Here is a 26,751-nt window from a genome sequence, read left to right as displayed (position 1 = left end):
TCGGAAAACGTTTGTTGTTTCGGAATCGGCTAGGGCTTTCACATATATGCCAAATTTTGACCGGAATTTCTAGGTAAAATGTTTCGTAGCATAAAATTATATAGAACTGCATGTGAAAATGCTTTAATATTGGTGATGAGAATACGCAATTGCACGGATATCAGACAAAAGGCTCCAACGTCTCCGTCGGAAAAATAAATGGTCTCTGTATTATAAACAGAGAAGAACACAATAAACTTGTTTAGAAATTGCATGCTGACTTTCGATATTTTATGATTTATTTTTGCATTTCTACATAAAATATGGAAGAATTTGTAGACTAACATTACCTAACATCACTTCCTTCGGACAGAATTCGGTAACGCAGCTACCAGTTCAATTTGTGCATGTTTTTATTTTGGTTTTGTTTCGTTTCAACGTCGATTTCGTTTTCGGCGTGTATGTGAAAACTCCCTTTTGCTGTAAGGTGTTCTAATCATTTCAGTTTGGTTTCCTGTCAGTTTCGGTGTATAATTATGTGAAATGTCCTTAATAAATAAATCCCGAAAACATAGAGAAAATTGAATCTGATGAGGGATTATTTCCCCAAAAATATGAACTCGCCCCTTCGCTGATTACAAACTGTTAAAAGGCACGGGCCCATCAATCTCATTTTGAAATGTCTTTACAACTTTTTTTTCTTCTCTTAGTTCTTCAGAAAAGTCAGTTTCCAAATGGACCATATGCTTTGCCCATGTCTAAAGATGGATGCCCAGAAGGTCCTTCTAGAGGTTGGAAAACAGGTTATATCAACATTACAACCGTTTTACCATTTGACAAACCACAATCGTTTATGGAAAAGTGTCGTCAACCGGTCGATGAACGTCGATACTCCCATAGCAACACAGCAATTATCGGTCCATTTGATCGCTATACGCTTCAGATGAACTTCTGCTCACCCATTAAACGATAATAAAAGTTTATGGACTCCAGGGTCCTACGGGCTGTTTGGATGAGACAAAGGATGTCCTAAGGGTAAAGCAATTATTTTAATTCTTTGCGCTCATTCTGAAAATTTTACCTCGATTTATTCAGATCATATGAAAGGTATAATTCAAAACAATATATATTCAAAACTATAGACTATAAGGAATTTCATCAAAATAGATACATTTGCTAACGGGCGTTATAGAAAGTAAGTGACTACAATGAAACAGAATTTTACTCTGTACAGGCGGAATTCAAGTCAAATCATTTTATGGTAAATGTGCTTAATAGAAAACAGTACTGGCTACCTTTTATCGTTAAAGGGTGAAGCCTTTTATCTGCTTTTTTTCTAACAGAGGAGAAAAATAATGTCAAGCTTAGACGATGGTATTAAAGGTTCGAAGCCCTAGACGATGCTTTACACATTTAAGGGTTTATTGATCTCAAGCTCAAGCGTCAAGCGTTTAATAGCTTCAAGCTTAGATCGTCATGTCAATGCAATAACTCAATAAGTGTATATATATTATATAAGCACTTATTGAGTTATTGCGCTGACATGACGAGATGATGCTTTATATACTTTAAATTGTTGAATGATTTAAAGATTAGGCAATGCTTTACACATTTCAGGGTTTAATTGTTTTAAACATAGATTATGCATTATACATTTTATGGTTTAATGGTTTTAAACTTAGATTATGCATTATACATTTTATGGTTTAATGGTTTTAAACTTAGATTATGCATTATACATTTTATGGTTTAATGGTTTTAAACTTAAACAATGCGTTAAACATTTTAGGGTTAATGGTTTTAAACTTAGATTATGCATTATACATTTTATGGTTTAATGGTTTTAAACTTAAACAATGCGTTAAACATTTTAGGGTTAATGGTTTCGAGCTAAGATGGTACTTTATACATTTTAGGGTTTACTTTGCATGAGATGTTAGTTTGCCTGCCACCATTACTACATTATAATATAGATGGTTATATTCCATATACTAAAGTGGTTGAAAGTCATGGATATGCAGGTATGAGTAGTTATTTGAAAGACTATATTTCATTAAATAAAAATCACAAAAAGAACACTACTATACAACTAAATATAAATATTTACTGTCGCTCTTGGATGATATCAAAGATTTCCTGTTAAAAGTATAACTTCCTTAGTCCTTTCTTACACCGATTTTATTTGTAATCAGGTTTTACATTGTCTATGTATGGTTATCTTCTATGGACTTTGGGACAGATTTTAAATTGCACGCATACATATGGTCCTGCTGGTGATTGGACGGTGTATGTTTTATACAATGTACTGAAAATATTTATACTAACAGCACATTGGTCGCTTTTCTGGCATCGCATGCTACAACTAAACGAATGTGGTTTGTCCTTCCTTTTATACGCTGAATAACTAGGGTGGGTTATAATGCATATGCGGAAAATACAATAAATCTTCTAGCTCGGGTAACAGGATCTGTTAGGGTTATACACTATCCTTTAGGGCGTGTAGCAGGGTCATCGCGGGTTATAAATCGAATTCTCTAGCGTGGCGTACAGGGCCATTGTGGATTATAAACAGACAGTGCGGGATATACGATGGTGTTGATTATACAGGGGCGCGGATTGTACGACGTATGGGTTATACGACTGTACTGATTAAACGACGGTGTAGATCATAAGACGGTGCAGATTATAGGCGGTAAGGACTACACGACGTAACAGGTTATACGACGGTATGGGTTATACAACGGTACGGATTAAACGACGATGCGGGTTATACAGCGATGCAGGTTATACGACGGTGCGGGTTATACGACAGTGTGGATTGTACAACGATGCAGGATATACGACGGTGTGGGCTATACAACGGTGCGGATTATACGTCGATGCAGATTGTACGACGATGCGGATTATAAGACATTGCGGGCTAGGGATATCATAGCACTACAAATTAAGATAGTTTCCACATATAGAACTATTGAAATTAATTTTATGCTCGTTGTGTTTTTTTCCTGCAATTTCAAACTGAATGAAAGCAACATTCCTTTGTTTCAGAACTTCATTTTATTTACTGTAGATGTATCCAGTCACTGAGCAATGTGACTACTCATCCATTTAACAGTTTTAATCCATTCTTAGCGATCAAGGTAAGTCAGACAAAACATCATTCTGTTATTTTGAGAAATGCAAGTTCCCAAAGTGCATTGTTAAACTGAGACACATTGAAATTATATCAGTTAAGTTGGTCTGCAGTTCGCAGTTCGCAGTTCGCGTTTCGAATTGCGAACTGCAAACTGGTCTGCAGTTCGCGATTCGAATTGCAAACTGTAAACTAGTCTGCACTTTACGATTCAAATGTCAACGTGCAGTCTGATCTACACTGTCCTGCGCATTGCAGACAAGAATGCATTTCACGGTTGGTCTGCAGTTCGCGTTTCGAATTGCGAACTGCAAACTGGTCTGCAGTTCGCGATTCGTGTTGCGAACTGCAAACTAGTCTGCAGTTTACGATTCAAATTTCAACGTGCATCTAAAACTGTCAGCGCATTGCAGACAAGATATGCACAATGGTCTGCAGTCGCGTTTTCGAACTCAACTGCAAACTGGCCAGCATGTTCGCGATTCGTGTTGCGATACTTCACACTAATCTTGCAATTTAACGATATAACCAATTTCAAAGTCAGTCAGATCAGCACTATCAGCGCATTGTGGACGAGATGCATTTTATAAAATCTTGCAGTTCTCATTTCGCGTTTCCAACCAACTGTCCGCGGTTCGCGTTCCAAATTGCAAACTGTTCTTGTCTGCTAAATACATAAAAATTCAAGTGCAGTCAACAGCACTTACCTTGCGCATTGCCAACAATCATGCATTTCCAGAATTCTATCATTCTAGTTTGTTTCCAATTTGTGAACTGCATACCTCTCTGTATTCGCAGTTCGCGTTTTTCCCGAATTGGAACCTGGTCTTACATTCACAGTCGCAAGTTCGCGATTTGAATAACTGCAAACAATGGTCTGCAGTTCGGATTCGTACTTCGAACTGTAAACTGACACAATTAACGACTCAAATTGAAAGTGCAGTCTGATCAGTCAATGCGACAAGAATGCTTTTCATAATAATCTGTAGTTCGCATTTCGGTTTCCAGCTGCGAACTGCAACATGTTCCACATTGCGTTCAAAATTGCAAACTGCAATCTAAGTGATATCAAAAATTTCAATATGAAATCATCGAACTAATTGCGCAATTGGCAGACAAAATACTTTGAAACATTTGCATAGTTACTGCCAGTTTGGTATTCAATTAAGAACCAAACTGGTCTGGAGTTCGCACTTCGCGTTTCAGAATTTGATCTGAAACGCAACAGTTGCCTACGCTGAATTCGAATCGTACTGACTGAAACTGCCGCATTCGGATTCGATAATGTAAACTGTAAACCAATGGCTAATTTATGAAATCAAATTTCATAAGAGCATCCTGATCAGCACTGTCCACGCATTGCGGCAAGAAATGCATTTCATAATTAGTCCTGCATTACGCATTTCGCGTTTCCAATAACGAACTGCAAACTGTCCGATTTTTCGTTCCGAATTGCAAACTGCAATCTTGTCGCTGATTACAATAAAAATTTCAAAGTGAGCGTTTGATCACACTTATTTGCGCATTTCACAGTTGGTCTATATTCGCATTTGTGTTTCGAATTGCAAACTTCAAACTGGTCTGCAGTTCGCAATTGTTTTTGACGTTAAATTGCGAACTGCAAACTGTCTGATTCGCAGTTCGCAGTTCGCGATTCGAATGCGAACTTGCAAATCTGGTCTGCGCTTTCAAGATTCAAATAAAATGTATTTGAACGTATTTATCTTATTAATAATGTCATATTTGCTAAATAAAATTTTAAGTCGTGCCATGAAAAAATCAACATATGGTTTCGACCAGCATGGATCCAACCAGCTAAAAAAATACCGCTCGTTTGTCAATCAAATGCTGTCCGTAAATTTTCTTAATTGCAGTAGCTTAAAAGTGAACAGCATGGTCTGCATTCAGCAGGTCGCAGTGCGATCGAATTGCACTAGACAAACTCACATATTTGGTACATCAGTTCGCGATTCCGAATTGGAACATACTTGTCGCAGTTCCAGACAAGTTGCTCACTGCCTACTTCTCGAATTAGCTGGACACTGCCCTCAAAACTTGAGGTCACCCTTTGCGAGTTCGCCGAATTCGAGAATTTTACCTGAACCAAGAAATTACTGGTTTCAGTTCAAAGATTCCCTTCAAATGAACAAAGAAATTTTGTCGGTTACCATTTTCATTATATTAAATTAAAAGTAAATATATTCGTGTTTCTAGTTTAAATTTTGAGCCGTGCCATGAATAATATCACCATATGGAAGATTTTCGATCTCAATAATCCAGACCACTTGCGCATCCGCGCAATCAGGCTGACCTGCTGGTCGCTAATGGATTCTCTAATGCAGTAGGCTTTATAGCGAACTGCATGGATCCTGCCAGAATGTTGCGGATGATGCAGCCTGGTCTGGATTGCCAATTCTGGTTCGCACCACCCACTAGGTTGGTCTTTCTCATGCCTCTAATAATGTTTTCTGCGCTTCGTCCCTCTCATAGAACTGCAATTGTGCCTGCAAGTCTGCGCTCCTATTTTTCGATTCAAACTACAACTGCAAACTGGCTGCAAGTTCTAGTTCCAGTTGCAATTACGTATTCATAATCGAATGACGAATGCAACTAGTCTGCAGTTCAGTTTCGCAGTTCGCATTCTTAGTTCATAATTCGAATTGGAAACTGCAAACTGTCTGCAGTTCAATATTTTATAAATGAAAGTATTTGGACATTACTCTTAGGCCTAGAATTTCGTACTTATAAGTTTTTGCTTAAAAGGGGTTATGTCCCTCAGCTGCAGTACTTTATCCAATCGAAATTGTAAACTGTAGCTGTCTGGACTAATGCGACTGTACCGTGTCTTCTCTAAAAGAAGGCTCTAAAGTGTCATTGCTATGCACAAGGATATCAAAGCACCACCTGTCTTTCCACAAAGAAGTAACACCACCACTGGTTCTTATTTGAGAAAGTCAGCAGTTTTTTCACACTCGGTTTTATTTACAAAATGAGTTTTAAACAGACTCAACGTATCAAACAATTAGTATAAATAATCACTTTTTAAATAAATTTTCCGTTCAAACTTAATTAATTTTTATTCTTAAGTCCAAAAGTTCTATAACAAATAGTCAATTTAAAACCCACAGTTATTTTTAACCCGCTTTAAACCGAGCCCAAAAAAATCGAATTAACCGAGCTGATCTGAACCGATCCACTGCCAATATACCATTTTCGTAAAACATTTCTAACTTCCTGATTCTTAACTCAGTCCTCTCTTTTCTTGACTCAGTCCTCCTCTCCCTATTCTCCTCTCTTCTCTTAATTCTCTGAGTATTTACCTGATTTTTACGAACTACAACGCAATAACATGTTACAAGTATTTCAAAATATTCAAAAGCAATTTCAAACATGTCAAATCAAAACGTCCATTATGTACTCATATAATAGTAAACAACAGATGTGGAATCAATCACCAATGTGTATTTTCGTAAAAAATGACTGTTACTGAAACAAACAAAATAATTAGGGTCAAATCTAATAGATAAAACATTCAACGGTGATTCATTTTGTATAAATTGTAAACAACAACAATATGCTGAACAGGTAAACAAAGTAATTAACATTTCTGGCCAATTAATGAAAATTCCATCGAAAACAAAAATAAAGTAATTAAGGCTGACCAAATCAATTTCTTTGAGAATTTCGCAATATCTGATTGGTAATAATAGTAAACAAAGTCATTTAGGCCAAAACGTAATGGATAAAACACTCCGATGTTACGAAATTTTGCTTGAGTAGTAAATACCAACAATGACCTACGCATGTAAACAGAATGCGTATCATTTGTAAGAATTATCAGGATTATCTACCAAAATCAATAACAGATAAAATAAACACAATGATTAATTAACTGAAAACTGACCTGCGAGCTATCATTGTGTTACATCACTATCCTAATCAAGATAGCACGTCAATAAGAATAAAAACACACGTCTATAAGGGAACACTTCTAGAAGATAAAAAAACACATCTACAAAAAGAAACACGTCTCTAGAATATTTCTTTCAAGATATGAACACAATCCAGCATATTCTTCCCAAGAATTAATCATAGAATATTTCATATTAGTTTCGGATGACGTTTGTACTTCCTGTGATGATTTGCTATTATTGTTTACGCTGGTACAATGTTATCTATCCGTGTTGTATTCATATAAGCTTTCATATGATTTACTTCAACTTTTTTTTTTGACGGCTTTAAACATGTTTTACCATACATCATCTGCTGCTAAAAGTTGCATCGCCTTTTATTTGTTAGGACTGTCCAGAATTTCTGCAAACCACTGGTAACTGTTCGGAATATTATCGTTAACTAAATTCAAATTTCTTATATGCCCTGCCTTGAAAAATTTAGCTCAAGAAATCATCTTCAGAATCTAAACATAGTTACTCATCTTTTTATTTTTCCCTAAAAAAATAAGGTTTTGTCAACTTAAAACCGTCCCGTTTTAAAATTGCCTCATATCTTAAATGTACATCATATTTATTATTCTTGTACATCCATCCCTAATAATTCAGGCAAAGTAGCAACTAAATCCCTCTGACTCAAGAACAAAATCCTCTACATTTATTTTTTTTACAACAATCGCATTACTGGCGACTAATTCCCAATAGTTGAGCATTGCACTTGCTCCGAAGACGTTACACACGTCATATTCCCTATAAATTCTATACTGCACGTTATCCACGCTTTAAGACTTCTTACATCTTAAATATGATATATATGCGTTACTCACGCTCTAAGACATTATTTCCGTCTCATATATATCTACAGTATATTAATGCCCTATGCCATGTATGATCCACGTTTTAAGACTCACCCACATCTTAACTATGAATTATACAACATTCTTTGAGCTAAGAGTATACATCTACATTCCTGCCTGAATTAGAAAATAGGCTGCACAATGATAATTTCACAATGATAATTTCATCTATCAACATTTCTTTATTTAATCGGTTATTCGAATTTGTATAAAAAGGATGAGCTGATTTTCAATTTCTAGTATTTCCGAAATAAAAAACAACACAAAAAACAAACAAAAAAACTTTGTGATCTGTTTCCATGTAAATAAGAGTTTATCGTCAATAATCTCTGCTTCCTTCTATAACTTTTAAAAACAAAACGAAATCTTTAACATTCCGAGCCATCCTATTTGATTCAACTTGCATATGTCAAAGACACTAGATATATTTTATTAATTATACTTTCGTGTCTTTACTTTATTTTGAAGAGAAAATTAATTCTACCTTATTTCACAAGAAAAGAATTTTAATTACTTTTACGTAAACTTAACTTACAACAATTACGAGAATTTCTGCGATTCCGAACAGCTACCGTTATGGTTAAGAGGATAAATTGGAACAGTCACTAACCTCATTTTATTTCTGGATTTCTGCAACTTCTTTCCTTCCTTAGATATTAATTTACATGAATTCCTGGAATCTATATATCTCCCGTCCTCCTTAGAAACATTTACTCGAGTTCCTGCAGTCGCTATTTTCTGTAGCACGGCCCTGTTGCACGTCTTTAAAACGACTTGTTTTCTCTGCGCGATTCGGTGTCCAGCTCCGACAGTAGTTCCGTATTTGTCATAATAGTTCTTTTCCATTTTTCTTATCAGTTTTTTTTTTATTATTAGCATGCTGCGCTTCCGAACGTTTAATTCATTGTTGATGTTACAATATTTCGCCATGTAATGAATACCAGATTCGTTTTCCTCAGGTCTTTCGTTGTTTTATCCGTCATTGATGTACTAATAATTTTTCAAGTAAAACAGTTAAATTTTCATTCTATATTTTTTGTATGAATTTCTGTTCTGTAGTTGATGCTTCAATATTTCCAAATGTAGTTTTCAAGCTGTATTCTTTTAAGTACTTCCGTTGTGATATCCGCGACAAATTTTTTGTTCGTTCAAAAATGTTCTGTTGAAATCCTGGTCACATGTGCACCAGAAACGATCCATGTAACACCACCACTGGTTGCATAGATTGAGAAAGTCAGCAGTTTTTTCACACTCGGTTTTATTTACAAGGTTATACAGACGTCAACTATACTAACAGTCAATTCAGGTATAAATACATCAGCTTTTTAAATAGTATTTTCCCGTGTCAAACTTTTAATTAATTTTTTATTCTTAAGTCCAAAAGTTCTATAACATAATAGTCAATTCTAAAACTTCCACAGTTATTTTTAACCCGCTCTTAAAACCGAGCCCAAAAAAATCGAACTTAACCGAGCTGATCTGAACCGATCCGAACTGCCAATTATCCGATCCCATTTTTGTAAAACATTTCTAACTTCCTGATTCTTAACTCAGTCCTCTCTTTTCTTGACTCAGTCCTCCTCTCCCTATTCTCCTCTCTTCTCTTAATTCTCTGAGTATTTATACCTGTTTTTACGAACTACAACGCAATAACATGTTTACAAGTATTTCAAAATATTCAAAGCAATTTCAAAACATGTCAATCAAAACGTCCATTATGTACTCATATAATAGTAAACAACAGATGTGGAATCAATCACCAATGTGTATTTTCGTAAATAAATGACTGTTACTGAAACAAACAAAATAATTAGGGTCAAATCTAATAGATAAAACATTCAACGGTGATTCATTTTGTATAAATTGTAAACAACAACAATATGCTGAACAGGTAAACAAAGTAATTAACATTTCTGGCCAATTAATGAAAATTCCATCGAAAACAAAAATAAAGTAGTTAAGGCTGACCAAATCAATTTCTTTGAGAATTTCGCAATATCTGATTGGTAATAATAGTAAACAAAGTCATTTAGGCCAAAACGTAATGGATAAAACACTCCGATGTTACGAAATTTTGCTTGAGTAGTAAATACCAACAATGACCTACGCATGTAAACAGAATGCGTATCATTTGTAAGAATTATCAGGATTATCTACCAAAATCAATAACAGATAAAATAAACACAATGATTAATTAACTGAAAACTGACCTGCGAGCTATCATTGTGTTACAAAGAGTCTGTATCTATTTACACGATTTCTCTCCATCTGCTCTGAGGGATCTCGCTCTTCATCTGGTGAGATCGATCGGTGTCAGATTACTTTCGCGACCAGAGTGGCTGCGTTTGTGCTATGTAAAACGCCTTTAAACGGGCTTATCATGAAAAGGACTATATATAAACATGGTATAATAATAATGATTTCAAATTACTCTAATCAGAGTCATATACATTATATGTTTTGTCCTTTCGGAATAGGGTCAGTAAATTGGTAAAAAAAATGTTCGTGGTATATTCGAAATCAGTCCATAATAAATGGTACCTAATTTACCCATTTTATTTGGGCACATTCGTGTAGAACGAGTGCTTTAATAAATTACACTTTTGCACTACAGGAATACATTCTACATGGAATGAGACAGTTTACATTTTCATACACCCCACATGGCAAGTTTTGCAGATCGAAACTGGAAGTTAATGTTTATTGTGCGGACTAGAGCAAATATGCGCTATTTTAAGGGTAGCAGACCACAACTGGCAGGCATTTTAATAGGAATATCCAACCCCCATTTTCTTGTTATTATCATTTGTAGCAGAGCTTTTCTGAAAAGTAGTTGTAGGAAAAATTGATGTTCTCTAAAGATACGTATGGACGGCCTGAAGTTAGCGGTTTTTAATACAACACAAAAAAGGATTAATCACTGGACTTTAAACATTCTCTGTCATAATGTACTAGTATATGCGGTTTACAATTAAAATTGTGAATAATGCATTGAACTTTGATTAGCGATCATTTGAAACTGGTAAAAAATGACATTAAAACAAATAAAGGAGACAACTAAATTATTTGACATTTATTGTTTAATGTCCATATATTTTTTAAGAAAATTGCGAGACATATATTCAATCACTTTAGCCCCATTGGATCATTTAAACACTTTGATTGGTTACATTTTGCACAGACAAACAACACAACTCTCTTCTTACGCCCATTTTGTGTGTGGACTACTTTCGTTAATATTCGTTACTATTTATCAAATTGTTCTGTTTCAGAAAGTTAGAAATAGGTAAAGTTCATGGCAAAATAAGCCCGTCTCAGGTGCAGTTCATCGCAAAATTAGCCTCTCTCTCTGACTGGACAATCAATACAGGCTTCGACGCAGATATGTCAAGCTTGCATTGACCTGTAGGTTACAATCTGAATATTTTATATGTCAGAAATAATCCAAAGTCAGGTGAGCTATAGTCAGACGTGAGATGAGCATTCTTGAGTGGGCTGACAGTGACTTGAACATTCCGGCTAGTTACTTCAATATCCGGGCAAATTCCGTCAAATGAAACAGTTCTTTGATTAATCTTACAATTAATCTTTCGTTGATTTTATTTACAAAGGGCAATATAATTTTTGTTTAAAATTGAAATGATATACACACATGTACTGTAATAGAAATCACACAATGTAAAGCTGAATTATTTTACAGGAACAACGCACTACTGCAAAAGCTGCACAAGATTTTTTTATTTTATTTGTTATATGTCAGTTCATGTGTTTTATGACCTTTTAATAAGTCCTAAATACAATAGAAATGTATTTGAGTTAAAAACATTCCATAAGAAAAAAATGTTATAACATCATGACAGTAAACGAGTTGGGCTTTAAGCCATTCAAGAGTTACATTAGGCCATACTTGGCTGTAGACGATCCTTATAATGGGTGTAAATGTCTTAACATTGAAACATGTCACAATATACATCAACTGATAAAATAAAGATAAAATAATACAAAGTTTTCACACACAAAAAAAAATCACGCGCTCTGTAAAGAAATAAAAACTACAATATTAAAGATATTACAAAATATTCCTTGCCACACCGACTGGTGAATTAATTGAAGTAATCATAAGAATTCTAAATGATTTTAATTCAGTTTTCTATGAATTTTACTGTATTGCTCGTAAGAGTACATTAACTACTCTGAGCGTAGAAGGAATTTGGCAGTAAAAGGTACTAAGAGAACACCAGTGAATTTCTTTCTCTCATTCTAGCTCTCCTTTATACTCATAAAACAAACCAAGAAGATTGGTGAAGTAGTCCAAAATGTAGTTCCATGCTATGGATGAAGTCTGGTATAATGAGTGGCATGAGGAGGTGACAGTTAAAGTTTTGGCTTATGTTTATTGCTTATTGTATGAGAATAGATCTAGATCATTTCCATTGTAAATTTCCTGGAATAAGTTTTATTCTTTGCGAAAAATGTCTACCTACGCGTAATTGCTAAACGGCTGTTTTCATGGGGGCATTTTTAGAGGGTGATGTTTCTCAGAACAGATTATTTTTCTTATATACAACATAAAACATGTCAATATTTTTCTATTTTTGATAAGAAGACATGTTATACTAAATGACCATATATGGTTTTCATATCATTGAAATGCTCTAAAGTGCTGAAAATGAGGTCTGAATGTTTTGTTATTAATATGAAATAAATAAGGAATTGAATTGGTAGAATGTAACCTACATAACACTGTATGGGCAAGGATGAAGTGCCTCGGACACCTCCGTTAATATTCGTAATAACACGTTAATTGCCGAGGATATCCAATTCAATTAAACAGCAGACGATACCGCCAGGGAAAAGTATTAGTTTCCCCGCTATGCGCGGCGCAAGTCACTATTAAGTTTAAAGAACATGAAATGTTACATTCCGTGACAAACATGCTATAACTTCTACATGTTTTCATTGTTTATATTTAAGCTTATCTATATTCGTCACCGGTAATTGATATGGGCGGCTCCTCCATAAAAATGTTACTAAATTCATTGGAAAAAATCCTGCAAGATAGAGAAGCTCCATTTCAAGATTTTTCATTTCTTCTTTACTTTTCCAGTTTGCAGATCGCATTTGAAAACGTGAACTGAGAACTGCAAACTGCAGACCAACTGTGAAATGCATTCTTGTCTACATTTTGCTGGACAGTGCTGATCAGACTGCACTTTGAAATTTGAATCGTAAACTGCAGCACAGTGTACAGTTCTCAATACGAATCTCGAACTGCAGCCCAGTTTTCAGTTCGAATTTGAATAGCGAACTGCAGACCATTTTGCAGTTCGCAATTCGAATCGCGAACTGCGAACGGCGAACTGCAGGCCAGTTTGCAGTTTGCAATTCGAAAGGCGAACTGCGAACTGCGGACCAGTTTGCAGTTCACAATTCGAAACGCAAACTGCGAACTGTAGACCAACTGTGAAATGCATTCTTGTCTGCAGTTCTAATGGAGAGGGAGGAAGTGCAGTCTTTTCACATTTATGTTTAGCAAACACTTGCCTATTACTTTAAAGTATAAGAGTAACCTTCAAACTTCATTTTCATTTTGAATCTTGAACTGCAGACCAGTTTGCAGTTCGCAATTCGAATCGTGAACTGCGAACTGCAGACCAGTTTGCAGTTCGCAATTCGAATTATGAACTACGAATTACTGCGAACTGCGAACTGAGAATTGCAGACCAGTTTGCAGTTCGTAGTTCGAATCGAAAACTAGGAGCCGCAGACTTGCCGGCACTTTGCAGTTCTACTGAAGAGGGAGGAAGTGCAGACCATTAACATTAATGAGCCGTGCCATGAGAAAATCAACATAGTGGGTTTGCGACCAGCATGGATCCAGACCAGCGTGCGCATCCGCACAGTCTGGTCAGGATCCATGCTGTTCACTTTTAAAGCCTACTGCAATTAGAGAAACCATTAGCGAACAGCATGGATCCTGACCAGACTGAGCGGATGCGCAAGCTGGTCTGGATCCATGCTGGTCGCAAACCCACTATGTTGATTTTCTCATGGCACGGCTCAAAATTTTATATTTAGCAAATACTGACCTATTACTTAAAAGTATAAGAGAAACGTTCAAATATATTTTAATTTTGAATCTTGAACCGCAGACCAGTTTGCAGTTCGCAATTCGAATCACGAACTGCGAACTGCGAACTGCAGACCAGTTTGCAGTTCGCAATTCGAAACGCGGACTGCAGACCAGTTTGCAGTTCGCAATTTGAAACACAAACTGAGAACTATAGACCAACTGTGAAATGCATTCTTGTCTGCAATGCGCAAGAAAGTGCTGATCAGACTGCACTTTGAAATTTTTATTGTAATCAAGACAAGATTGCAGTTTGCAATTTGGAACGCGAACTGCGGACCAGTTTGCAGTTCGCAGTTGGAAACGCGAAATGCGAACTGTAGACTAATTATGAAAAGCATTCTTGTCCGCAATGCGCTGGACAGTGCTGATCAGAATGCACTTTGAAATTTGAATCGTAAATTGTAGCCCAGTTTACAGTTTGCAATACGAATCCCGAACTGCAGACCAGTTTGCAGTTCGAATTCGAATCGCGAACTGCAGACCAGTTTGCAGTTCGCAATTCGAATCGCGAACTGCGAACTGCGAACTGCAGACCAGTTTGCAGTTCGCAATTCGAAAAACCAAAGAGCTATAAAATAAACAGATCGGCAACTTGAAAGGCATATAGAGCAAATCTCGCCAACATCCCGTGACAACTGAATGAGATCTCGTTGTAAGCGTCTGTTGATCATGATTGATCAAGTCAGCAAACGCTTTGAAATAAGGTTACTTTCGGATCATTTATTTATCATGATAATGGTGCATTTCTAATGTTATTAGTATTTTCTACACGGGGAAGGAATAAATTTATGATTGAAAGTCTGAGAAATCAACAGTTTTCGTTTGAAAAAGGACTCAAATTGGTTTATTACGTGCCGGGCGTACCACCAGTTTTATACTTCAGTAAGCGTCTGTTGATTTGATCATGACTGATCAAGTCGGCAAACGCTTTGAAATAAGACAACACGCTAACAGGCATACAGACACTAAATAGCCTGAGCACCTATGAAAAAATGGTAGTCGCATAATGGCGGATTCAAATAGTTCTCAGTTTTTTTTGCTGTAAGAAGGATTTTCCTTGAAATCATTGCTATATATTGGTTGAAATCATATTGCATGCCTATACTTGACATACTGGTAGCATTTGCATGTTGAAAAAAGACTCCAAACTGATTTAACATGTGAAATTTATTCATACACCCCTACCCTAAATTGTGATTGTCATTTCAGTGTAAAAATTACGGTGTGTCCGTTTGACCAGAAATATTTTTCTTGCATCAAACATGACCCCTACTTTTCTTTGGATATTTTTACAGTATTAATGTTGATCTACAAGAAAATGTAAGCTAAAGAAATTTAAAATGGGTCTAGGTGTGTATTGCAGCATTGTGAAAACTTGTCATTTTATATAGAATATATAGTGGTGGCTATTTAGTGTGTTATAACCTAACACGAGATGACGCGGGATTATCCCAAGTTGCCATACTGTGTATTTTATAGTTCTTTGGAAAAACAAACGGCGAACTATAGACCAACTGTGAAATGCGCAAGAAAGTGCTGCTCAGACTGCACTTTGAAATTTTTATTGTAATCAGCCGACAAGATTGCAGTTTGCAATTCGGAACGCGAAATGCGGACCAGTTTGCAGTTCGCAGTTGGAAACGCAAAATGCGAAGTGCAGACTAATCAGAAATGCATTCTTGTCCGCAATGCGCTGGACAGTCAAGTCAAGTCAAGTCAAGTCAAGTCAAGTCAAGTCAAAAGTTTATGAAATGTAACAAAGGCCTCCGGCCCAAAATACACTACATAATATATAGTAAGTAAATATATAAACAATTGTGATCCCACAAAATGTATACATATACAATCGGATAAGTTAAAATACATATTCATAGGTTCAGCACACAGTCGACTAGTAAACATAGGCTGCTGAATATCATATTTAACAGGTCAAACATTATTTAAGAGTTTCTCAAGATACAATGCTGTTAGATATAATACCTTTTCATTATCAGAGCTAAGTATGTTATAAAAACTTTGTATACTGATTACGGATCTCACTAAATTTCTCACATTGAAAAAAAGTATGATATTCACATTCAACAATACTAGTGTTGCTTCTATTATAACAAAATTGGCAGATACGAAGATACGAGATTCAAAAGGTGTATTGTTGTGCCTACCAGTTTCAATATGCAGCTTATGGCTTGAACAACGAAATTTTGACATTGCTAGTCTGTATTTAAATGGCAAATTTATTGTAAGTTAACGTTCTGTATTTAATAAAGTTTTAAAATGTTTATAATGGTGACATCTACTTGATTCTTCGACAGACTCTTTCCAGTTTTGTTTATAACTATCTATGAGTCTTTGACGAAAAATACTATCGAAGTAGTCAATATTTCCAACATCATGTGAAACCCAAACATAACCAAACCATACAAAAATAACAAGTGTTTGACCTGAGTAGCCCAGGTGATTCTACCTACGTTATCTAATGATTTTAGCATAATATAACACCGTTTAGGGTAACTTAGGGTAAGCATTCTTGTCCGCAATGCGCTGGACAGTGCCGATCAGACTGCACTTTGAAATTTGAATCGTAAATTGTAGCCCAGTTTACAGTTTGCAATACGAATCCCGAATTGCAGACCAGTTTGCAGTTCGAATTCAAATCGCGAACTGCAGACCAGTTTGCAGTTCGCAATTCGAATCGCGAACTGCGAACTGCAGACCAGTTTGCAGTTCGCAATTCGAAACGCGAACTGCGAACTGCAGACCAGTTTGCAGTTCACAATTGGAAACACAACCTGCGAACTATAGACCAACTGTGAAATGCATTCTTGTCTGCAATGCGCAAGAAAGTGCTGATCAGACTGCACTTTGAAATTTTTATTGTAATCAGCAGACAAGATTGCAGTTTGCAATTCGGAACGCGAACTGCGGACCAGTTTGCAGTTCGCAGTTGGAAACGCGAAATGCAAACTGCAGACTAATTATGAAATGCATTCTTGTCCGCAATGCGCTGGACAGTGCTGATCAGACTGCACTTTGAAATTTGAATTGTAAATTGCAGCCCAGTTTACAGTTCGCAATATGAATCTCAAACTGCAGACCAGTTTGCAGTTCGAATTCGAATCGCGAATTGCAGACCAGTTTGCAGTTCGCAGTTCGAAACGCGAACTGCAGACCAACTGTGAAATGCATTCTTGTCTGCAATGCGCAGGACAGTGTTGATCAGACTGCACGTTGGCATTTGAATCGTAAAGCGCAGACCAGTTTGCAATTCGAATCGCGAACTGCAGACCAGTTTGCAGTTCGAATTTAAATCGCGAACTGCAGACAAGTTTGCAGTTCGCAATTCGAAACGCGAACTGCAGACCAACTGTGAAATGCATTCTTGTCTGCAATGCGCAGGACAGTGTTGATCAGACTGCACGTTGACATTTGAATCGTAAAGCGCAGACCAGTATTCAGTTTGCAATTCGAATCGCGAACTGCAGACCATTTTGCAGTTCGCAATTCTAAACGCGAACTGCTAACTTAAGACCAAATGTGAAACGATTCTTGTCTACAATTTGCCGGGCAGTGCTGATCAGACTGCACATTTTGAAATTTGAATCGTAAACTGCAGACTAGTTTGCAGTTCGCAACACGAATCGCGAATTGCAGACCAGTTTGCAGTTCGCAGTTCGAAACGCGAACTGCAGACCAACTGTGAAATGCATTCTTGTCTGCAATGCGCAGGACAGTGTTGATCAGACTGCACGTTGGCATTTGAATCGTAAAGCGCAGACCAGTTTGCAATTCGAATCGCGAACTGCAGACCAGTTTGCAGTTCGAATTTAAATCGCGAACTGCAGACAAGTTTGCAGTTCGCAATTCGAAACGCGAACTGCAGACCAACTGTGAAATGCATTCTTGTCTGCAATGCGCAGGACAGTGTTGATCAGACTGCACGTTGACATTTGAATCGTAAAGCGCAGACCAGTATTCAGTTTGCAATTCGAATCGCGAACTGCAGACCATTTTGCAGTTCGCAATTCTAAACGCGAACTGCTAACTTAAGACCAAATGTGAAACGATTCTTGTCTACAATTTGCCGGGCAGTGCTGATCAGACTGCACATTTTGAAATTTGAATCGTAAACTGCAGACTAGTTTGCAGTTCGCAACACGAATCGCGAATTGCAGACCAGTTTGCAGTTCGCAGTTCGAAACGCGAACTGCAGACCAACTGTGAAATGCATTCTTGTCTGCAATGCGCAGGACAGTGTTGATCAGACTGCACGTTGGCATTTGAATCGTAAAGCGCAGACCAGTTTGCAATTCGAATCGCGAACTGCAGACCAGTTTGCAGTTCGAATTTAAATCGCGAACTGCAGACAAGTTTGCAGTTCGCAATTCGAAACGCGAACTGCAGACCAACTGTGAAATGCATTCTTGTCTGCAATGCGCAGGACAGTGTTGATCAGGCTGCACGTTGACATTTGAATCGTAAAGCGCAGACCAGTATTCAGTTTGCAATTCGAATCGCGAACTGCAGGCCATTTTGCAGTTCGCAATTCTAAACGCGAACTGCTAACTTAAGACCAAATGTGAAACGATTCTTGTCTACAATTTGCCGGGCAGTGCTGATCAGACTGCACATTTTGAAATTTGAATCGTAAACTGCAGACTAGTTTGCAGTTCGCAACACGAATCGCAAACTGCAGACCAGTTTGCAGTTTGCAGTTCGAAACGAGAACTGCAGACCAACTGTGAAATGCATTCTTGTCTGCAATGTGCAGGACATTGTTGATCAGACTGCACGTTGACCTTTGAATCGTAAAGTGCAGACCAGTTTACAGATCGCAATTCGAATCGCGAACTGCAGACCAGTTTGCAGTTCGCAATTCGAATCGCGAACTGCGAACTGCGAACTGCAGACCAGTTTGCAGTTCGCAATTCGAAACGCGAACTGCGAACTGCGAACTGCAGACCAACTTAACTAAAATATTGAAATTACGTTACATATTAATATCATAATTTGTAGAAACATGTATAAAACACATCTAAATTTTAAGCATTTAATAAGGTGCATAAACTTCTATTTAGGGTAGTAATAATATTTGCAAAACATTATCAATACAACTGTAACGCAGACATAATAAACCCGAAAACTGATATCATCATTAACATTTTACCTCAATAAAAAGTTAATTGAAAGTAAAATGTTTAGAGGCATTGAGCACTGTATGTGCAACAGGTGCTTCACATGGCAAATCCAGCAAACTACACGTTATCACAATACTGGAATGTAAGTGTAAGTAATGATGGTGCCCGCCCGCTAAGCTCAATAGGGAGAAGGTAGATCTCTTGATCGAAGGGCCAAGAGTTCGATCCCCAGGCGCGTGTTCTCCATGACGATCTGATAAAAGACTTTGTGTTTGATATCATTCATCCTCCGACTCTGACTCATACGAATTTACGAATTTCATCTTCATCATTTGTTTTATTAATTATCGTTTCAATATTTGATATCAAACAATACAAAGACACTAAGATACAAATAATATTCTAAAACAGCCCGATCGATTTGTAAGCCACTGAGTTAAACAAAGAAGACTGAAGCTTTGACGTTATTATGTAACATAATCACATCATGTAATTTACAGTTATATATTACATAATAGCCTCAAACGACATTGCGGCGCCACACAAGACAGGCAAATATCGGTTAATGTCGTCAAACATGTACATAATAATTCTCTATATCGTTTTAGAATCAAATAATATATCTCAAACAGTTATGTTCTCTTGAATAACTTCATTGTCGTTCAGATGCATGTTATTATATCTCTCGGGCAGCACCTTCGTGATATAAAATCTCCTTTGAACTCCAATGATCTAATTTAACAACAAATGACTTGTCTGAGATATATATTTTGTAAGCAACATATATATGGAAGAGATAATTTTTCTGTCATGCTTCTCACGTGTTCTTCAAGGTCTGTTTGATTTTTTTTTCACGTCCATTGACGATTTCATGTGTATGATTATGGCTAATACAGAATACAAGTTCAGTGAAAGACGCATTTAACAGAAATTATGTCGGTATTGCATCGTGGCAATGTACACATACAATTCTAAAAAGAGGATGAATTAGATAATACAGAAATATTATCGAGAGCGCTAAAATAACTTGTCAGATATGTTTACCTAGGTCGATTTGATATTTGTCAAACCCATTGATGGTGTTGTGATTACAAACTGGTTTGAAGTTACCGATAGTGTTGAGAACAACACATTTGAAAAGGTTGTCAAAAAGATGGGCTGCTACTCGTTTGGTGTAGAGTATGCTAGTGATCTAGATTATTTTGGACGTTATAGTAAAAAGATAACTATGAAAATTAAAATAACTATTACAGAGTAAATGCCTCTTCAACAAATATAATAAATAGTGTCTTAATAGATCAAAATAGCTTTAAGATACTGAATTTCTTTGAATTATGTCTTGTTTTTTATTTGCATTTACTAACACGTGAAAGTTAAAATCAGTTTAACATTAATATGGAGGTGCTTCCTAAATATATACCAGTCTCTTGTTTTAAAGTTCATGTTGGTACATGTGTTCAAAAAGCCTTATGAAATGTTTTGAAAATATATTTCAGACATAAATGTGTCTTCTAGTAAACTGTTAAAGGAACTTTAAAAACTAAATAGTATTTGTGCAAGGCTATTATTCCTTTTCAGCATTTCGTGTATGATGAATCCAGGCAATTTGGAGAACCACAATCATTTCATTTTAGTGATCAAATTTTAGCACGATATCTTCGTATTTACCCCTCAGCGTTTCTAAGCACGGAAATGCTGTGCTTGAAATTTGAAATACTTGGCTGCAGACATACAGGTGAGGAATAATGTGGTCACTGTAATTGAGTACTGTCAAACCTGTATATGATGACCTTACATTGGCTGTTTGAAATAAATAGAATTGTTCTTGTACAGAATGAAGCTTTGGGACCATATGTTAAATCTACCATACGTATGTGTTAACTGACAATAGATTCGAAACGTTTTCGTGTTTCACTAGTTTAAGTATTCTATATTGTGTATAAATACAGTTTGATAGATATCTTACACTTCGTACAAACTACCACAGGCTAGGAAAACGTACCTTATATACTCCCAACTTTCGATATTGTATTTTAGATATGTAAATTAAATACAGTATTTTGAACGTGTTGCGTTTCTGTATGTCTGCTTTTTTGAATTGGCTAATTCAAAAGATTTTGGGAGTGTCATAAAAAGTTAGCACAACAGTTTGTATTAGGGGTTAATTTGTATAAACGTAACCACTATTAATCACTATGTTAATTGAGAAATTCTATATCCTAACAGCGATTTGTAGTTGAACAAATTCATTGTAGTTCTGGTATACTGGATTATATCATAAGGGCGCAGCTGGAGTGATATAATAATACGCATCTAAACGACGTTTTGATAATGACATGTAACGATCAGGCTGTAACCTACATAAACTGAATTTTGTTTCAGAAAATGACGATGTTGACGTTGCACCAACACTTCGATTAGCAGCGAACTGGCGTATGGTGTTCAATGCGTCAATTACGAATATGGTTGTACCTGGTGAACTTACAAGTTTCAATTACCCGACGTCATATACTTATAATTCAATACATCAATGGAAGATTCAGCTTCCTGGAAATTATACAGTATGACAATTCGTAGACATTTCACTTCGCGAGTTTGAGGTCAGTAGCATAAACATAGTCGACCCGTAATGACACTCGACAGTTTAAGCGTGATTTCTTGATGTAGTTCGGCATTTTTCGGCCGAAAATGTAGCTCAACTCGCACATGGCTTTAAAACACACACACACAAAAATAAAATACGGATACTGCCGAAATCTAATAGGAAAACACGTAATTTGTCGATTGACAATACGGGACAATAACTATAGATATTTGCATTAAAAGATCAGATAAAAATGCGAAATTGGATTTTCTACTTGTTTGTTTTATCATCTTTGGTTTTAGCAGTTCTACTCAAAATATTAAAGTCATGTATTATACTAAAATGATTGTTTTATATATTGGCACCATCTCATTAACGTGTTTGTTTGTGTTTAGTGTTACTTTTTCACCTGTACTGGAAAGGTCGACAACCCGTCCTTCATACCTTGATAGAAAGGGTTCAAGGGGTATTCCTCCTACATTAAAATGCTTAGCCACATCATAGGATATCTTTTGTTTCTTTTAATTACAAGGATAGAGAGCAGAAAATATTCCAGAACGATTATGCGTGCAAAGATGTTATCATGGTGTCACTGTTTGCCGATGATATAATGGAAGTTCTTCTTCGTGCACTCACTGACGACTGGTTTAGTAGTTATCGTCTAGAGAGCAGGCACAATGGTGGAATGCCTTACTTTTATGTGACAGATCAAGTGGCATATTTGGCATTCATGGCATGTCCAAGGGGAAACTTACTAAAGCCCGGTCGAGGTTTCAGAGTCCATATTTCAGAAACAGGTAAAATGTTTTTATCTGTCTAGTAGACCTTTGTTAATTACATATATATTGTAATTTCTTGTTTACACACAAACGTGCGTTTCAAAAGAGATTTACTATTCAAAGACTAAGTTATTGAGACTGCCGAAATCGATAATGTATGGTGCCAAAACATTATGAATACTATTCATATGCAATTCATATTTCAGTTTGTTTTTGTTTGATATAGTCTGATTAAAACCGTCTTGACTTGATAATTTGTTTCGGGTATAATTTTCCCAAATGCCATGACCCATATCCTACAATTACACTACCGAAGTAGTGCCTGAGTAATGATAGCAACACTAAGTGAAATAGTTCAATAGCGTATGACAAGATCATCTGTATATGCCTGTAAAACTCATGAAAACGACGTCTACACAATTGAGGGACGATTTTATTATCAAATTCAATAATAAATGTATATTTGTGCGAAAGGCAATAAAAATTATCGTTTATCAAATAACAGCCACCAGGATATATTTGTAAAACCAGGATTTTGGCAAGCTTAATTACCTTTTCTAAATGACTTAGAATCATCTATCTTAGTTTGGATGGTAGTTCAGGGGTCAAGGACAAATAAATGGTACAATTTACTGTTTATTATTTATATTTTAAAAATATTTATGTACGAAAAAGAATCAATTAAAAGTTGTCCAATCAGATGTTCTCAAACTCGGACTGGATATACGCCGTCAAATTGAACATTTGAAAATCCAACATGACAATTGTCCCATATTTTTGCGAACTGGATTTTTTCGGGGCGGACATGATGTAATAAATGGTACAATTTACTGTTTATTATTCATATTTTAGAAGTATTATGTACGAAAAAAATCAATTAAAAATTGTCCAGTCAGACGTTCTCAAACTTCGTTTGAATAATCGCCGTCAAATCGAACATTTGGAAATCCAGTCGGACAATTCACGTCCCATATTTTTGCGAACTGGATTTTTTCGGGGCGGACATGATGAAATTTCAGAAGTTGTGTAAAAATGCTAGGATAATGTTAAAATGGAAAGAACATTAACATCATGAAACAGCCGTCTTCTAAAAATCCGATTAGAATTTTTGTCCACTTTTCTGGTTTAATAGCCGCCCTTTGATTTTTTCCAGTCGAACATTTCTCCTATATTTAAAACGGGAAAATTCAGATTGTATTTTTTTGTTTTGTTTCTAATTTGTACATAAACTTAACTGTTGTCGAGAACATTTGTTATGCTTTAAGTGAATATGCAATGTATCTCACTGGGAAGTGCAACAACTTAAAATACTTTCACGTGCACATTGCGCGAGTAACAATTAGACAATTGCCTCGTTGTGAGGTGAGGTATATTTCATATTCACGAAAATACAGACTTTTTTATTTTAGGCTTATTTACGTTGAAATACTCATTTTTCAACACATTTTAATCTCTGTGCGGGAACTAGAAGCGCGTATATGTAAATGACGCCAGATATCTTTTAACATTACAAAGTCACAAGCGCCATTTCATTTTATTGTTAGCAGCATTCCGTTTTAAAATTCTCGTTCAGTATCCTTATCTGAAACGAAAATTATACTATAAAGAATTATGCGCGACTAAAATTTTATCCCGTTTTACGCGAAAAGTTAGAACTTAATAATACACATTGCGCAAGAAGATCGACAAAGCTGTATGTCACTCAAAGTGTGACTAATACGGATAATATCTGAATCCATGAAGAATCCTATAAAGGTGTTATTGGAATGAAAGTTGTTACTCATCCAACCACGTGACTTAAGTAGGTCACTAAAAGTGAATCACGCTCTTATCACGCAAGTGTTCCATTAAACTTTCCAGCCGTTGTAATTATAACGCGGCTAAATTGGATGTTCATTAGATAGTGTACAAAGGATAGCCTGCAAAATTATTTCCTTTGTCCATCGACTTAATCTGCGACAAAACTATCCTTTGTTTAATAAGATGCGATCGAATCATTTTTCAGCACTTGCCCCTCACTTGTTTGAGGTTAAAACCTCGATTGTAATATAGAATTCTTTCATGTGAAGAACCATCCAGTTGGAATACATAAGATCGATGGCTTAACCGGTGCCCGTTTGCGTCCTTTTTCCCAGCAAAATGCAAGACAAAGCATCAATTGATAACAATTATTTTAGAAAAGTCATAGTAGCTCTTGTGTATCATTGTGCATTTTATTTTTATCACAATATTCTTTACACGTGTGTAGTAATTAATTTCCATAGGAATGAAGGTCAACGCTGAGCATAACATCAGGTTCTTCGCCAGCGAAAATTACAAAATGAAGTTTATTGTTTTAGAAATTCCTTCAGAATATCAAACTACATTATTATCATCCTATTATTTAACCTATATAATGTCGTTTGTATCTTACCATGTTCATGTGATCATGTCTTACAATATCGTTAGAAAAATGTGAAAATATTATTGCAACAAGAATGCTAGGGTTGGTTTAAACTTTCCAAATTGACCGAAGGATGAAGTGATAAATAGACTGCCGTTTAAAAGCTGGTAGCAATATTATGTCTAAAGTGTTTAAATTAAATTAGTGTTGTTTTTAAATCAGTATATAGTTATAAAAATTGTTTTGATTCATTGTAAACTATATACTTAAGAAAATGTTAAGTTTTATTTACTTGCTACAGATTACCCATATTGTCATGGAAGTTTATGGTTAACACACTGTAAACCACAATCAATTGGTGTAATTACGAACAGTTTCGCGGGCTGGCTCGAGTCTCCTTCAGTAGAGTAGATCAGTACTGATGGTCTATACGTCAAACTGTCGACAGCCTTGTTATGACATTAAAACTTGAAGACTTTGATATCAGCTGTAACTCAGGTAAGGATAAACAAGTTAAGCTTTTTGTAAAAGCTAGTTAGTGATCCGTTTATTATTCTTATGCAAAAGTATTGAGAAAGAAATCAATATACATTTTAAAAAATCTTCCAAAGCTCCCCGCAAATACTCCTGACTTTGAGAAATTCATAATTTTATTATGTGTACAAAATATGTTGTCAATTACAAATTCAATTTTCATTAGTTTAAACTTATGTTACAATATCAAATCACTATGTTTTCCACCTCTACATTTTTAATAGGTCACAAAACTACACATTACTGTTTTATTTAGCAAATATCACATGGTCTTTATCCGAATTCTAAAACAAAAGTTCTTTCGTATGTAAATTCCTGACTGTTACATGCATTTTTGTAACTTATTAAAATATAGTTACAGTGAATAGTATTACACAGTTTTGGTCAAATTCAAATACTTCGGTAACAGATATTTTTGTTAACATTTAAAATAAAAAAATAAAAATAAAAACACTGATTGTTTATACGATAACAACACACTGTACTTGCCTACTGTATATGTAGTATTGTTCAATTATTGTGCGTCTTATTCGACCTGGCGGGGCGGAGTTAATCTCTGACTTATGCAAATAATGATAATGTCAAAAAAAAAAAAAAAAAACGAGCAAAATAGGTAGAGCAATATAATTGTTTAATTCCGTAACCAATGTTTAAAATTCAACGCTACATTGGTTATAATGTAAGGTAGATGGTCACTGAATTAGAGAACAGATTGCCGAACATGCTGCATATCCTGCACAACAATGCATTGGACCGTCGCGAAACCCCATCCCGCCAGGTCGATTAAAACGCACAATACAGCTGCTCAGGTTATGTTTGGGAATGTAACTAACATATGGTATTTGAGTAAGATACATGTACATATCGTATAACATTTAGACATCTCCGAATTATTTAGTGATTTAGTAAATTCAATGCATATTTCAGCTATTTTTCTGCATTAATGGTAAAACAATTGCTTTTCGGTATTGTAAAATACTTAAATGAACGCGTCAGCAATTGGAAATGGTTCTCATTATTTACCGTGTAGAAAATGCAAATGTTATTTCAGGTTAAGATTATAAGTTGTATTTCATCAAGATGATCGATTAAAGAAGAAATGACTTACATGTATACTAAAAGCATAGTATTTATGCGCATTTAAAACTGTATAAAGGTAAAACATTTGAATTATGACTGGCTATTATAGCTAAATGTGCAATTATAATTCTAATATTTAAGTAGCCATTGTGTATGATCAAACCTATATATGTGGATAAAACTCGCTTCTTTACCTAACTCTTA

The 26,751-nt window shown here is 35.7% G+C and overlaps 1 long non-coding RNA gene across 1 annotated transcript; it reads left to right on the top strand.

Annotated features, from left to right (window-relative positions):
- Positions 1–934: 934 nt before the first annotated feature.
- On the top strand, positions 935–25,741 carry LOC123534998 (uncharacterized). The gene is made up of 7 exons (XR_008366361.1): positions 935–1,014; positions 1,896–2,000; positions 3,028–3,119; positions 20,766–20,922; positions 21,570–21,787; positions 22,304–22,568; positions 25,235–25,741. It is a non-coding gene; the product is annotated as an uncharacterized LOC123534998 (long non-coding RNA).
- Positions 25,742–26,751: the final 1,010 nt, after the last annotated feature.

The sequence above is a fragment of the Mercenaria mercenaria genome, chromosome 12 (assembly GCF_021730395.1).
Source record: "Mercenaria mercenaria strain notata chromosome 12, MADL_Memer_1, whole genome shotgun sequence".
Classification (NCBI taxonomy): Eukaryota; Metazoa; Mollusca; class Bivalvia; order Venerida; family Veneridae; genus Mercenaria; species Mercenaria mercenaria.
This window is presented reverse-complemented; position numbering and strand designations above follow the sequence as displayed.